The sequence below is a fragment of the Fukomys damarensis genome, unplaced genomic scaffold, assembly GCF_012274545.1.
Source record: "Fukomys damarensis isolate Sample0158 unplaced genomic scaffold, DMR_v1.0_HiC HiC_scaffold_16, whole genome shotgun sequence".
In the NCBI taxonomy this organism is placed as follows: Eukaryota; Metazoa; Chordata; class Mammalia; order Rodentia; family Bathyergidae; genus Fukomys; species Fukomys damarensis.
This window is the reverse complement of record NW_022900928.1, coordinates 62,005,634-62,011,633: the sequence shown is the minus strand read 5'-3', so window position 1 is coordinate 62,011,633 and position 6,000 is coordinate 62,005,634.

The following is a 6,000-nucleotide window of genomic DNA, read 5'->3' as shown; positions in this document are numbered from 1 at the left end:
ATTTGGTTTTTTTTGAGACAGGGTCTCATTATGTAGTTGAGACTGACCTGGAACTCATTAGGTATCCCAGGCTGGTCTTGAACTCACAGCAATCCTCCTGCCTCAGCCTCCTGAGTGCTGGGATTATAGGCATGCGCCACCACGTCTGGCTAGGTCTTGCTTTTTGAAGAAGAACCTCATATCTTCCAGATGTTCACAGGAGTATCTTTCTTACTAGGTCTGTGAAAATTTAAGTAACTATTACTCATCTAGCATTTTTATAACTTTTCACTGTGTCCAGAATGGTTCTTCATGAACTGGGAGTAAGGCTAGGATCTTGAGGGGCTGTAAGGCTGTTCTTCTTCCTCTCTACCAGCCTTTTGATTTCCTAAAAGACCTTAGACATGTCTCTTTGGGGTTCCTTGCAATGAATGACAGTGACCTGCTTGGGAAGATAGACTACTGTAAGGGCTGTAGAATTTCCTGTTTTATAGATGACTGCTTATTATTTAGCAAATGTCCCCGCTGCAGATTACTGTATGGGCATGTAGCATCAGAAAGGCATATTTTGAGTCTGTATAGATATTTAGCTTTTTGTCTTTTCCTAATATCAATTCAATGCCCAAGTAAGAGCTATGGCCTCTGATTTTGGGGCAGAGGTTCCTGGGAAAAGGAGTTCAGCCTCAGTGATCTGTTGTGAATTGACAGCTGTGCAACCTGCCTTTTGATGTCCTTCTTGGACGAAGCTGCTTCCACTAGTGAACCACACCTCCTCAGAATCTTGGAGGGGCAGGTTGCTGACTAGGGCCCTCCTTGACCTCAATTATGGCTATAGATCTGGGGAAGGTGTTATTGGATGGTGAGCAGTCCTCAGACTGCCTAGAAAGTGGGGCGGTGAGGGCTAAAGAAAAAAAGACAATAGAGGCTTGTGTAATTGTGAAGTATATGGTGGGCTGGGAGATCAGTGCCTCAGAGTAGGCAAAGACAAAGACACTCCAAGCTTGCCATTATTTACTGGCTACGCACATTAACTGGAGGGAGTATCAGGTGATTTAGGGAGCAATAGCAATCCTATGTTGTTGCAGATCTTGTGCTGATGAGGATCTTAGGTGGGATGAGGATCTTATGTTGATGAAGACTGTAGGGAGTGCATTCTTACAATAGTAGCTGAGATGAGATTCTAATGAAGAATTTGTCCTTCCCCCAGATAAAACCTTTCTCTTTTTTATTACTATCTGTGGTTCTCAAAGAACCAGGATGTCTTCAGCTAATGCAGTCTTCTCTTTGAGCATCACCGTATCACTGGACCACAGGCCTCAACTTGCGACTAGAAGGAAAATGGAGTTATGTTTTCACATGCCATAGCTGGCTCATGGGCAAAGTGACATTAAGCCTTAGACAGTTGTAGTCATAGTTTAATTATGAAATAACTTTTCACCAGTATTTATGTAGAATTGGCTCTCAACTGGATTTTCCAGAGAAAGATGATAAAACATAAGTCAAAGAAATCGAAATTGCTTATCCACAATCAAGGACCACCCAGGGTTTCTCTCACTAGAGGAAGATGTCTGTGGACAAAGGCATTACAAGTTGTCCCAGGCCTCTTCAGTCCTCTTTAGCCAAGCTGGGAGTGAAGATTTTGGCTGGCCTATCCTCTCTCTGGGAGCAGGGACATTCAATCCTCCAGTGCCATGAGTCAGGCAGTGGATTTGTACAGTTCTATACTCAGTGCCTGCCTTCCTTCTCCCTCCCTCCCTCCCTCTCTCTCTGTCTCTCTCTCTCTCTCTCTCTGTCTCTGTCTGTCAGTCTCTCTCTTTCTCCCCCCCACCCTTCTGGCAGTGCCAAGAATGCAATCCAGGGCCTTGTACATGCTACCAAAGCACTGTACCACTGACCCAACTCTTTAGCACAGTGTCGTGTCCTGTTTTCTTGCAGTCCTTGATTGGTTATGAGTTTTTCCTTGAATGACTTGGGTGTACTTCACGCATTGCCAGTTGTGATGGCCATAATTGTCGCCTGCTTTTCTTCCCTAAACTTTTCTCCTTTTCTCCTCATCTTGATTCTAGTTGTTGAACACAGAAAAGGTTATGTGCAGCAATTGGGTTATAGGGTCTCGAGGCCCCATCTGCAAACATACTAAGATGTTTTGAAAACACTGGGTCTCTGGTGCACTAGCCTCTGGTAGAAATGTGTAGGAGAAACCTATATCACTCTGAAAGACAGGCAGACATCTGAGGACAGGCACTTTTTCTGCTGGAGGCCTCTTTAAGTACTGTGGTTCTTGGGCCTTTACAGAGATATAGAGCCATAAAAGCCCGAACATAAGGGATTTCCTACCACTTTCCTTGACTTTTGAAAAAATAAAAAGTCTAACTAAAGAATTTAGACTGCCATTCCCTATTTACTGGACCAAAACGGTATTATAATACGGTATTATAATACTAGTTATCTGTATGAGGGTAATGGAAAGAGACAGAAGACGAGGTCTGGTGTCCTTCAGAGGGCATCCCCTGCAGAAGTGTGCAAACCTATGAGTCCCTGGAGCATCCTCTGTGAGACTCAATTGTACGACCAGTCAGCTCTGATAAAGCAAGTGTCACTAGTGCCTTTTTTCCTTAGAACTTTCCATATCTTGTGGCCCTCTATAACTCCTCCAGGGTCAAATTGTTCCCAGTTTTTAAGGATACAGCCTGATGGTGAGGTGGTTGGAATCTTCAGGATGTTCCCCATGGTGCACTGGCCCACTGTGTCCTTAGAGAGAAGTGTGGAGCCTACTCAGGGGCTCCTTTAGAAACTCCTGTAAGATCAGAGTGGAACCTCCTGCCTGGGGACTCTCTTAGTCACTTGAAATAGGGGCAGAGCTCCCCCATCTGGGAATCAGGTTATAGCCTCCTGCCCAGGGACTCCCTTTGCCACTTGAGAACAATATCCCTTGCATTTACCCTAATAGTATAAGCATGGCTGTACTTTTGCATACTCACAGCTACTTGAATTGATCTTTACTGGCTGTCTCTTTGTTCTCAGGCCATCAGAAATATATTTCTAAATTACCTGAATTTCTGTTAGTAGAAACAAGGAAGGGTCCTGCCCTAGTTCAAAATCGATAAGGGTGGCTGGAGATTTAGTTCAGTGGTTCCACTGCCTACCTCGAAAGCATAAGGACCTGAGTTCTATGTCCGGTACCCACCCTGCCCCCCAAAAGAGAGAGAGAGAGAGAGAGAGAGAGAGAAGGGGAAGAAGCCCATGTATTTCCTAAAATTGGAAGCTTAGATCCTATTTACAAGAGTGAAATTTCCTGGTGATGATGAGGTTATTTGAAAAGAAAATTATGAACAAACACGATGCGCCCATATGACCAACCCACGTGTTACCAGAAGAAACAAAATGGCTGCCAATCATGGGTGAAAGGTAGACTAGGGTGAAACAAGGTTCTGAGAAAGCAAATGTATTTCCTAAAATTGGAAGCTTAGATCCTATTTACAAGAGTGAAATTTCCTGGTGATGATGAGGTTATTTGAAAAGAAAATTATGAACAAACACGATGCAACCATATGACCAACCCACGTGTTACCAGAAGAAACAAAATGGCTGCCAATCATGGGTGAAAGGTAGACTAGGGTGAAACAAGGTTCTGAGAAAGCAATTCACTAAAGATAATACCTAGAGATAAAAGGCATGTAGGGGAAAAGCTCAGATGAGATGTTGCACACAAAGAGGAATAACTAGGGTAGGTGGCTACTCAGGCAGAAGACCAAGTCACCAAAAATCTCTTTTTCCCAAAAGAGAGAGAACGCGGAATAAACTATCATAAAGTACAGAAACATGAGGACAAAAAGGCATACTCAGTGCTAGCTTGCACACATGGAACCTGAATGATCCGTTCTGCTACTGAATTAATAACTAGCTGTCTGGCTGTTCTTTACTACAGTGAGACTGAAATGGGAAAGAGAAGAAAGAAAAGAGGAGATAAATGTGAGACAGACCTATGGGCCTCTTACTGGGTGGGAAAAATAAGGAGGCCATGTGCTCCCCTCCCCCATTCCACATGGTGGGACACACTAGGAAGCTGTTCCTGGTGTGAGAAAGCTTCCTGAGTTCCCCAGCTTCCATTAATTTTTACCATCCTCTAGTTGTCTGCTTCCCTCTGATAACCAAAAAAGATTGAAGCCTTCTAAAGGATGAAAGCCTGTCCTGCGGGGAGAAGGGTTGAGAAGGAGATTGGCACTTTCCCAGGAGAGACAGAGGGAAAGAAAAAACATCTTCTCAGCTATAGATTTTAGACAGCAAGAAACCAAAAACGTGCCCTAAAGGGCTATATCTGCTTCTGGCTGGCTATGTCAAACATATTACCAGATGCTGGAGTCTCCTGCTAGAGGTGGTTTTTAGGTTCTTTCTGTCCTGAACAAAGAACTGGTCAAAACAAGTGCAAACAGTACCAAATTATGCATTTATTAAAAGTAGGAAAGAAATAGGCTCTGCAGAGTGAGTTTGGGCAAAGTAAAAATAGGAAAATAAGTACACTGTACAGAAAGAGTCGGCTACAGTGACAGAAGTAGTCTGACATTTTCATCTCTTCTAAAAAGAACCACAGATGACCTTAGACATCATGGGTAAACAAATGCAATAATTCTGTTTTAACTTTCTTTTATAAAAAATGCTTTCTCGATCTATATACATAATTGAGGGTGAGGGCTCTCCCTAGTCAGGACTTTTACTTTTTTCTGATAGTTCAGGCTGGCCTTGAACTCACTATGTAGCACAGGCTGACCTTGAACTTGCAGCAATCCTCATGCTTCAGCCTCCCAAGTGCTGGTATGAGAGTTATGTACCACCATGCCCGTCCTAGTCAGGACTTCTTTACTCCTGTTTTGACATGTCAATTCGAATGTCAAATTTCAGTAGTTTTTAATTATCCCACAGTGTCCCTTACTAGGAAGAGGTTTACTAGCAAAATTGGAGATCATTCTTCAATTCTAGCGAAAGACAAAGCAGATTTTTACCTATTAGGACTACATTAGGCCATGCTTCTAGATACCCTTGAAGTTACCATAAAAATTTACACTACTCTTACCGGGCGTGGTGGTGCTTGCCTGTAATCCCAGCATTTGGGAGGCTGAGGCAGGAGGATCACTGTGAGTTCGAGACCAATCCGGGCTACATAGTGAGTTCCAGGTCAGTCTCTACATAGTGAGACCCTGTCTCAAAAACAAACAAAACAAAACAAAAACAAAAAAATAGGGAGATGTTTTAAGCAAAGCAGTGCATGTGTACTGTAGAAAAATAGAAAAACATATATACAGAGCTTTCCAAAAATTTTATACACAGCAATTTGCCATACTAATCAATGTCTAGAAGCTAATCGCCACCACTTTGAGCACTCATAATTGTAGAGACCAAAGTTAACTTGTATTAATCTCATGATGTCTCAATAAATTTAGAATTAAAATATTTGTACAAGATCTTTCTTTTTTTTTTTTTTTGGTACCGGGGATTGAATTCAGGTCCTTGTGCTTGCAAGGCAGGCCACCGAACCACTGAGCTAAATCCCCGGTCCAAAGTTTTTCTTTTCTTGATGTATACTTTTTTTAGCAGACTATTTTAAAGGAATCAGACTACACATGATATACTGTGAACATCCTTCCAGTATGAAATACATTTAAATAAGAAAACCTATTTTTTAAATTATCGATTGTCTTTCTCCCTCTTTCCCTTCCTCCCTCTTTTTTTTTGATTTTGAGACAGGGTCTTGCTATGTAGTTCAAGATAGTCTTGAACTGGCTGGCAGCGATCCTCCCGCTTTCTCCTTTGCAGAAATGAAATTACGTCAGGCACCACCGCAACCTGGCTGCTGCGCCCTTAACGAAAAAGATCCAGATGGGTTCCTTCGCTTTGCTGGCTAGCTAATTTCACAGACACGTGTTCTAAAGTTGAGGGAGGTTCAGTTTGGACTGGTTATTAGGTAAAGAACATTTCATTTCTTTCAGTGAAGAAAGAGCGCGAAGCGACTTCGCAGTTGAAAAC